This window comes from Muntiacus reevesi, chromosome 4 (assembly GCF_963930625.1).
Source record: "Muntiacus reevesi chromosome 4, mMunRee1.1, whole genome shotgun sequence".
Classification (NCBI taxonomy): domain Eukaryota; kingdom Metazoa; phylum Chordata; class Mammalia; order Artiodactyla; family Cervidae; genus Muntiacus; species Muntiacus reevesi.
In genome coordinates, this window is record NC_089252.1 from 13,458,902 (window position 1) to 13,470,504 (window position 11,603).

The window sequence follows — 11,603 nt, forward strand, 5'->3', positions numbered from 1 at the left end:
ATCTTTTAGCTTTATTGACATTAAGTATTAATTTTAGAATAAAAGTAGGTATAGATGGAATATATGTGTTTTGATTGTTTGGTGATAAGTACTTATCAAAGATTATCATGAATACCTCTGACTTCATCTGAAACTAGTTTTATCATTTCCTCACCCCACTACCCCAAACAGTCTTTTCTTACTTTTTTGTGTGATTTTTTCCCCCGCTTTAAAGGAAGCCCATGGGACTTCTGCTTCTGATCAAGATAGAATAACAGGAACCAGGTTTTTCCCCCTCCTGAAACAATTTTTAGAAAGTGAAAGTGTTAGTTGCTCAGTCATGTCTGACTCTTTGCAAACCGATATTCTGTAGCCCACCAGGCTCCTTTGTCTATGGGATTTCCCAGGCAAGAATACTGGGGTGGGTTGCCATTCCTTTCTCCAGGGGATCTTCCCACTCCAGGGATCAAACCCAGGTCTCTTGCATTGCAGGCAGATTCTTTACTGTCTGAGCCACCAAGGAAGCCTTTTTAGAAGGGTAGCTTATAAGTAATTTTAAAGAAATTGGAACATCAAGGAAAGAACCATCTGAGGAGATAAGAGAGAACAGAACCCAGCAATCATAGGTGCCTGAGAATAGTTTCTGTTTCCAGACAGAAAAGCCTCATAATTCAAGACACAATATGCAGAATATTTGGAATGGTCCTGCTTCATTAGTGGGGAATAACCACACCTGACAAAATGCTATTCTTAACAAATTTAAAAAATAATACCCAAAAGGATCAAACTATTTCTGAAAAATTCAACTGTGTACTAAAACAGAGTTTTTAAAAAATTTTAAGAATATAAAAAAATCCACCTCCCCTGAAAAATAAAATAAAACTCACAATGTCTGGCTTCCAATTATAAAAGTCAGCTTAAACAACTTAAAAAACAATAAGATACACCACATCCCTATTAGAATGGCTTTCTTACAAGGATGTGGGAATGCTGTGGGAATGCAAAATGGCACAGCTACTTTGGAGAACAGGCTGGCAACGTCTCACAAAGCTAATCATTCATAATCATGTGATCCAATAATTGTGCTCCTAGGTATTTACCAAATGACTTGGAAACTTACATCCCGACACAGACTTGCACACAAATGATTACAGTAGCTTTATTCATAGTTGCCAAAAATTGGAAGCAATGAAGATATTATTTTAATTGGTGAATGGATAAACAAACTCGTGCATCCATGGATTATTATTCAGTAATTACAAAAGAGCTACCAGCCACAAAATGATATGGAGGAATTTTAAATGTATATTACCAAGGAAAAGAAGTCAGTCTATAAAGGCTAAGTACTCTATGATCCCATAGACATTCTGGAAAAAGGCAAAGCCCATAAGGACAGGAAAAAACAGTGAATCTTTGCCAAGGGCTGATGGCTGAGAAAGAAAGGAATGAGTAAATGGACCAGTTAAAAAGAAAACCACTGGCCCAAAATGGCATCAATTGCCTAATGCCCAGGATATCAAACACAGATTTAATATGTAACTTAATTGCAGTTTCAGCCTTCCCCAGAAATGTGATTTTAATCAGACTGTTTGGAATTTTCTGGTCAGCACCAATGAGGTAAGCTGTCAAACGGGCCCTCTCCACCACCTCCACCCCCTCCCTCCTGCCCTGAAGAATAAGAGGAGTGATCAAGTCTGTGCCATTCTCTTCCCGAAAAAAAGACATCCCAGCCTAAAGATAATCCTCTCTTTTCTTTTGCCAATAATAGCTTCGCTGCTCCACCCCTCTTCCTATAAAACCTTGCAGTTTTTACAACACTTCTGAACACCTTTCTAGTTGCTAGATGGAAGGCTGCCTGATTCATGATCATCTAATAAAGCCAATTAGGTCCCAAGTCATTCTCTTAAATTGTGCTTTTTTACCAGAGCATGGAATAAAATTGGTAAAATTATCCTGTATGATGTTATAATGGTGGATGCATAGCACTATACATTTGTGAAAATCTATAGAACTTTGCAATACAAAGAACTAGAGAACCCTAATTAGATTATGGACTTTAATAAAGAATAATGTGATCAATATTGTTCTTCAATTGTAACAACTGTACCACACTAATACAAGATGATAATAATAGGGAAAAAGGGGGAAGAGGGATTAAGGGAATCCCTCTTGTACTTTCTATGCAAATTTTCTGTAAAACTAAAACTCCATTAAAATGCTGCCTATTAAATATAAAAAATATGATTCTTTTTTAAAAAAGTCTCAACAGTAACCAGGCCAAAACATTTATCATCCCAACTATCAGCAAAGAGATAACAATGCAGTATCCAAGACTAAACCCAAGTATACACCAATATTTGATTTATATTTATAAACTTAGCAGGTTTCCCTGATAACTTAGTTAGTAAAGAATCCCCTTTCAATGCAGGAGACCCAGGTTCAATCCCTGGGTCAGGAAGATCCCCTGGAGAAGGAAATCACAACCCACTCCAGTATTCTTGCCTGGAGAATTCCATGGACAGAAGAGTTTAGCCGGCCACATTACAGTCCATGATGTCTCAAGAGTTGGATACAACTTAGCAACTAAACCACCACATAACCTTAATAGCTTTTAAAAAAAATTGGACTAGAAAGATCATATTAAATGAACAAAAGAAAATGGATTTCCACATACATATTCTTTCTTGGATATTCATAGCTGAGAGACAATGAAGTATTAAAATAGTATTTCTCTTTGTGACTTATTCTGAGTTATTATGGTTGCTACTTAGTCACTAAGTCCTTTCTGACTCTGCAACTCTATGGACTGTAGCCGACCAGGCTCGTCTGTCCATGGGATTTCCCAAGCAAGAATACTGGAGTGGGTTGCCATTTCCTTCTCCAGGGGATCTCCCCAACCCGGGGATTGAACCGGAGTCTCCTGCTTTGACAGAAGGATTCTTCACCACTGAGCCACCAGGGAAGCCGATTTATACCAAAGCCTAAATCAAAGGGAATGATTTTTCTTTCAGCAGTATTATTTTCAATTGTTTATCCTCGTTTCTAGGTTCATGTTTTGTCGGAATATCAGATTTATTTCTTTATAGCCATCTCAATTTTAATCATATAAACCAAAGTGTTTAAAAAATAATAATGATATTCATTTTAAAAAATAATCTTCAGAAATTTGCTTTAAAAATGTGGCCTCCAAACTGCCAGACCTTTACATGAAGCACAGATATTCCAGAAATACTGTTTCAAATCTGCACCTTGATACTAACCACCCCAAATTATGGCTGAGCAGAGAAAAGTTCAGGAAGACAATAGAGCTTTTAATGAGGCTTTCTTCTTTCTGTTTTTAAGGGATGGGGAGAGAAACTCTTCCGGCTTGTACACTGAAAAACAAGCTCTGGCCAGCAGGCAGCAATCCGAAGCCTCTCGTTTAGTGGGCAGCGCCATCTAGTGGAAAGACTTTGTTTCTCAGTTCAGTTGTACCAGCGGCTGTCTGCGTGGTTTCAGTCAGTAGTCGTTTAGCTCCGCATTCCCAGGCGACACTGATAGCAAAGGACCAGCCTTCCAATGCGGGAGACGCAAGAGATGCCAGTTCAGTCCCTGGGTCGGGAAGATCCCCTGGAGGAGGGACTGCAACCCACTCCCGTGTTCTTGCCTGGAGAACCCCATGGACGGAGGGGCCTGGCGGGTGCATAGGGTGGCAAAGAGTCGGACACGACTGGAGCGACAGCACACACACACACACACACACACACACACACACACACACAGAGCGATCTCTCACACACACACACGGCTATCTCACACACACACACACACACAGAGCGATCTCACACACACACACACGGCTATTTCACACACACAGAGCGATCTCACACACACATACACACGGCTATCTCACACACACACGCACACATACGGCTATCTCACACACACACACACAGAGCTATCTCACACACACACATACACACGGCTATCTCACACACACACACGCACACACACGGCTATCTCACACACACACACAGAGCTATCTCACACACACACACAGCTATCTCACGCACACACACACACACACGCACACACACGGCTATCTCACACACACACAACTATCACACACACACACACACACACACACACACACGGCTATTTCACACACACAGACATGGCTATCTCACACACATACACACGGCTATCTCACACATACACACGCACACACACGGCTATCTCACACACACACAGGCCTATCTCATACACACACGGCTGTCTGTCTCTCACACACACACACAGCTATCTCACACACACACACACACAGCTATCTCACACACACACACAGCTATCTCACACACACACTCACATGGCTATCTCACACACACACACAGCTATATCACACACACACGCACACACGGCTATCTCACACACACACACACAGCTATATCACACACACACGCACACACGGCTATCTCACACACACACACGCGCACACACGGCTATCTCACACACACACACGGCTATCTCACACACACACACGCACACACACGGCTATCTCACACACACACACACAGCTATCTCACACACACACACACGGCTATCTCACACACACACAGGCCTATCTCACACACACACGGCTATCTCTCTCACACACACACACACACAGCTATCTCACACACACACGCACACACGGCTATCTCACACACACACACACACAGCTATCTCACACACACACGCACACAGCTATCTCACACACACACACACGGCTATCTCACACACACACGCACACACGGCTATCTCACACACACACGCACACAGCTATCTCACACACACACACGGCTATCTCACACACACACACACACAGCTATCTCACACACACACACAGCTATCTCACACACACACAGGCCTATCTCACACACACACGGCTATCTCTCTCACACACACACACACAGCTATCTCACACACACACACACACGGCTATCTCTCTCACACACACACACAGCTATCTCACACACACACACAGCTATCTCACACACACACAGGCCTATCTCACACACACACGGCTATCTCTCTCACACACACACACACAGCTATCTCACACACACACACACACGGCTATCTCTCTCACACACACACACACAGCTATCTCTCACACACACACGCACGGCTATCTCACACGCACACACACAGCTATCTCACACAAACACACACACACGACTATCTCACACACACAGATACACACACACAGAGGTATTTCACACACACACATACACACACACATGGCTATCACACACACACACAGAGCTCTCTCTCACACACACACACGGCTATCTCTCACACACGCACACACACAGAGCCATCACACACACATAGAGCTATCTCACTCACACACACACACGGCTATCACACACACACGGCTATCACACACACATGCACACACACGGCTATCTCACACACACAGCTATCTCACACACACACACACACGGCTATCTCACATACACACACATGGCTATCTCACACACACGCATACACACACACAGAGCTATCTGACACACACACACACAGCTATCACACACACACACACACACACACACACACAGAGCTATCTCACACATAAAACTGGGGTAATGGTGCTACTCTATACGCCCTCTCAGCTACAGGGTTAAAAAATACAAAGCAATGCACAGCCTCGAGGTCCTTATTACTAGTTCATAACTTCACTTGAAAGATGAAAGTTAATTTTTGTCCTAATTCTAGCAGCAGAATCCTCAGGGTACCATGAATTTAGCTAAATTTGGCTGGAGCCTACTAGTTTTCTCCCCATCTAGGACTGTGGCACATATTAACCTAATCAATGCATCTGAAAACTAATGAATTGACTGGTTACAGTCCAATAACTTGAACTCTGCATGTGGGCCACCTAAGCCATTTTACGAAGGAAAATTAAGGCCCAAGTTCCGGTGTAAGCATGGGTAAGTCTCAGAGGAGGCCATGAAGGGAGACCCCATTCTCAGAAAACAGCCCGAAGCCGACTTAGACTTCACCTGGCCTGGTGACAGGTCAGGTCAGAACCTCTGTCTCCCTTGATGTGCCTTGTCTGAGGCCCACTGACCGCCTTCTCTTGCCTCTGGGCCTTCTTTACTTCTTCCTCTTGCATTCATACACAAAACTATATCTGGAAGCCTTGAACAGATATACAAAATGTTTCTTAAATGTAGACAATTGTAATTTAAATGTTCCTCCCATGCACTATTAATTATTTTATAGCTTTCTCCAAGCTCTGTTTGTATATACTGTGACTTAAAGGGCGACTAAAATGTAAAGAGAATTTCCCCCCCATTTTTTCTGTTCCTGCTTCTAATTCTCTACTCCATCTACACCTATTCCTCCCCTCTCCAAGTGTCTTTCAATAAGATAGAACTTCACTGTTTCCTTTTCTCATAATTTTTAAGAATTTAAAATTCTCATAATATTTTCTTGATGCAGGCCATTTTTAAAGTCTTTATTGAATTGGTTACAATATTGTTTCTGTTTTATGCTGTGATTTCTCGCAAGGAGGCATATGGGATCGTAGCTCCCTGAACAGGGATAGAATTTACATCGCCTGTAATGGAAGGCAAAGTCTCAACCACTGGACTGCCAAGGAAGTTTCCCCCACCCACACCTTTTTTTTAATGAGATTACAAAAATACTAGATCTCTCAATCCAATTCCTGCCACTATTCACTCAAGTGACTGGCTAAACTGCTCTAAGCCCAGTGGCTTCCTCATCTGTGGAAAGGAGAAAACAGTAATAAAACGAGGGAAGCGGGCAGGGCACAACCTTTGAAAGAATAACAGAGCCTGAGGACACAACATAAACTGATTGGAATCAAATGGGTCCAAGAAGGCAGACAAGTCAGCTTCAACTAGACCTTGATCCTCAGTATACCCTCATTGTAAAATGACACACCCGGAGGCTCCAAGACAGTTCCAAAGCCAACCATCAAAGACCAAAAAGTGGGCAGTGGCCCAGTTCCTGGAATCTTCCCCCTTCCCCAAAATAATCCTCCCACTCATTAGCCTATGATATCACCCAGCCCATAAATAATAAACACACCACATTTCAAGGCCACACTCACTCTCTGCAATGGACCACACTCTGTCTGTGGAGTCTGTGTTTCTCTGAATAAATCCGCATCTTACCTATCACTTTGTCTCTTTCTTTGAACTCTTTCTGCACTGAGATCTTTCTGCATTGAATTCTTTCTACATTGAATTCTTTCTGCATTGAGACAAGAACCTGAGCTTCATTAGGTCCTGAAACCAGGTCTGTGAGCTCAGCTGGAAAACCATGGATTCGGGGTTTGAATCCCAATCCGAGATAAACAGTTTCAGTAACTTATGAGAAGCATCAGCAAGGACTGGCACATAGGAAGTGCTCAATAACAAATATCTTAAATATTTGGGGAATTACCAAAATATAGTGTGGTAAGTTTACTGATAAAGGAGAAAGAGCTCATGCAGAAATGTATTGGTGTTCTCAAAGGAGAGAAACTATGGAGGATGCTGTGGACGACCCTCTGACTGCAACAATCCCTTGATCCATCATAAAACACTAAGCACTGCTTAGCGCTCTAAGTGGACACCATTACGTGTGGAATCAGGGGTGAGGATGTATGACATTTTGGGGAGACAACTCTATGGCTCTTTCTTGTTTGTGCATATCTTGTAAGCAGAAGCTTTGATTCTCTTTGTTCTAGACTATCTTTTTTCTTTTAATTGAAATATAATTAATGTACACTGTTGTGTTCAGTTCAGTTCATTTCAGCTCAGTCGCTCAGTCATGTCCAACTCTTTGCGACCCCATGGACTGCAGCACAACAGGCTTCCCTGTCCATCACCAACTCCTGGAGCTTGTTCAAACTTATGTGCATCAAGTCGGTGATGAAGTCCAACCATCTCATCCTCTGTCACCCCCTTCTCCTTCTGCATTCAATCTTTCCCAGCATCAGGGTCTTTTCCAATGAGTCAGTTCACATCAGGTGGCCAAAGTATTGGAGCTTCAGCTTCAGCATCAGTCCTTCCATTGGATATTCCAGACTGATTTCCTTTAGGATTGACTAACTTATCTCTTTGCAGTCCAAGGGACTCTCAGACTCTTCTCAGTACCACAGTGCAAAAGCATCAATTCTTTGGCACTCACCTTTCTTTATGGTCCAACTCTCATATCTATACACTTCCCTCATAGCTCAGTTGGTAAAGAATCTGTCTGCACTGCAGGAGACCCTGGTTCGATTCTTGGGTCAGAAATATCCCCTGGAGAAGGGATAAGCTACCCACTCCAGTATTCTTGGGCTTTCCTTGTGACTCAGATGGCAAAGAATCTGCCTGCAGTGTACGAGACCTAGATTTGATCTCTGGGTTGGGAATATCACCTGGAGAATGGAACGGCTACTCACTCCAGGATTCTGGCCTGGAGAATTCCATGGACTGTAGAGTCTATGGCGTCACAAAGAGTCTACGGGGTCACAAAGAGACGGACACGATTGAGTGGCTTTCACTTTCACATATTCATACATGACTACTGGAAACACCATTGCTTTGACTAGATGGGCCATTGTCAGCAAAGTAATGTCTCTGATCTTTAATATGCTGTCTAGGTTGGTCATAGTTTTTCTTCCAAGGAGCAAGTGACTTAATTTCATGGCTGCAGTCACCATCTAGAGTGATTTTGGAGCACAAGAAAATAAAATCTGTCACTGATTCCGTTGTTTCCCCATCTATTTGCCATGATGTGATGGGATTGGATGCCATGATCTTCGTTTTTTGAATGTTGAGATTTAACCCAGTATTTTCACTCTCCTCTTTCACTTTCATCAAGAGGATCTTTAGTTCTTCTTCACGTTCTGCCATAAGGGTGGTAGCAGCTGCATATCTGAGATTATTGATATTTCTCCCAGCAATCTTGATTCCAGCTTGTGCTTCTTCCAGCCCAGCATCTTGCATGATGTACTCTGCATATAAGTTAAATAAGCATGGTGACAATATACAGCCTTGACATACTCCATTTCCTATTTGGAACCAGTCTGTTGTTCCATGTCCAGTTCTCACTGTTGCTTCCTGACCTGCATACAGATTTCTCAGCAGGCAGGTCAGGTGGTCTAGTATTTCCATCTCTTTCAGAATTTTCCACAGTTTGTTGTGATCCACATGTCAAAAGTTTTGGCATAATCAATAAAATGGAGGTAGATATTTTTCTAGAACTCTTGTTTTTTCTATGATCCAGCAGATGTTGGAAATTTGATCTCTGATTCCTCTGCATTTTCTAAATCCAGCTTGAACATCTAGAAGTTTCCAGTTCATGTACTGTTGAAGCTTTGCATGGAGAATTTTGAGCATTACTTTGCTAGCATGAGATGAGTGCAATTGTGCAGTAGTTTGAGCAGTCTTTGGCATTGCCTTTCTTTGAGGTTGGAATGAAAACTGACCTTTTCCACTCCTGTGGCCACTGCTGAGTTTTCCAAATTTGCTGGCATACTGAGTGCAGCATTTTAACAGCATCATCTTTTAGGACTTGAAATAGCTCAGCTGGAATTCCATCACCTCTACTAGCTTTGTTTGTAAAGATACTTCCTAAGGCTCACTTCACTTAGCATTCTAGGATGTTTGGCTCTAGGTGAGTGATCACACCATCTTGGTTTTCTGGGTCATGAAGATATTTTTGTATAGTTCTTCTGTGTATTCTTAATATCTTCTGCTCCTTTTAGGTCCACACTATTTCTGTCCTTTATTGTGCCCATCTTTGCATGAAATATTCCCTTTGTATCTCTGTTTTTCTTGAAAAGATCTCTAGTCTTTCCCATTTTATTGTTTTCCGCTATCTTTGTGTTGATCACTGAGGAAGGTTTGCTATTCTTTGGAACTCTGCATTCAGATGGGTATATCTTTCCTTTTTTCCTTTGCCTTTAGCTTCTCTTCTTTTCTCAGCTATTTATAAGGCCTCCTCGGACAACCATTTTGTCTCTATCCATTTCTTTTTCTTGGGGATGGTCTTGATCACAACCTCCAGTACAGTGCCATGAACCTATGTCCACTGTTCTTCAGGCATACCATAAAATCTAATCCCTTGAATCTATGTGTCACTTCATGCATATGCTATAGTGATTCCATTTTCTTGCAGAGAACACTCCATTATAGGTTAGCATAAGATATTGGATATAAATCCCTGTGCTATACAGTAAATCCTTGTTGTTTTTCTATTTTATGTGTAGAAGCCTGTTAACTCCATATTCCTAATGCGTCCTCCCACCCTCATTCCTGGGCTATCTTTTTAAGGATATTTATGTAGCAAATAGCCTTAGATGCTCTCTTCCTCCAGAAGTAAAGGCAGGTTTGTTTTCTGCCAGTATAATAAAGGCCTAACAGAAACAGAAGAGATTAAGAGGAGGTGGCAAGAATACACAGAAGAACTGGACAAAGAAAGTCTTAATGACCCAGATAATCACAATGCTGTGGTCACTCATCTACAGACAGACATCCTGAAGTGTGAGGTCAAGTGGGCCTTAGGAAGCATCACTACGAACAAAGCTAGTGGAAGTGATGGAATTCCAGTTGAGCTATTTCAAATCCTAAAAGATCATGCTGTTAAAGTGCTGCACTCAATAAGCCAACAAATTTGGAAAACTCAGCAGTGGCTACAGGACTGGAAAAGGTCAGTTTTCACTCCAATCCCAAAGAAAGGCAATGCAAAGAATGTTCAAACTACCGCACAATTGTGCTCATTTCACATGCTAGCAAAGTAATGCTCAAACTCCTTCAAGCTAAGCTTCAATAGTACATGAACTGGGAACTTCCAGATGTTCAAGCTGGTTTTAGAAAAGGCAGAGGAACCAGAGATCAGATTGCCAACATCTGTTGGATAATAGAAAAACCAAGGAAATTACAAAAAAAAAAAAAAAATCTATTTTTGTTTCATTGACTATTCTAAAGCCTTTGTGTGGATCAAAACAAACTCTGAAAAATTCTTAAAGAGTTGCGAATATAAGACTACCTTACCTGGTTTCCTGAGAAAATTGTATGCAGGTTAGAAGAAGTAACAGTTAGAACCAGACATGGAAAAATGGACTGGTTCAAAACTGGTAAAGGAATATGTCAAGACTGTATATTGTCACCCTGCTTATTTAACTTATATGCAGAGCCATCATGTGAAATGCTGGCCAGATGAATCGCAAGCTGAAATGAAAATAACCAAGAGAAGTTTCAACAGCTTCATATATGTAGATGATACCACTCTAATGACCGAAAGTGAAGAAGAACTAAAGAGCCACTTCATGCGAGTGAAAGTAAAGTGAAAAAGCTGGCTTAAAACTCAACATTCAAAAAATGAAGATCATGGCATTTGGTCCCATCACTTCATGGCAGATAGAAGGGAAAACAATGAAAACAGTGATAGACTTTATTTTCTTGTGTTCCAACACCACTGCAGATGGTGACTGCAGCCATGAAATTAAAAGATGCTTGCTCCTTGGAAGGAAAGCTATGACAAACCCAGACAGTGTATTAAAAAGCAGAGACATTACTTTGCCGACAAAGGTCTGTCTAGTCAAAGTTATAGTTTTTCCAGTTGTCATGTATGGATGTGAGACTTGAACCAAAAAGAAAGCT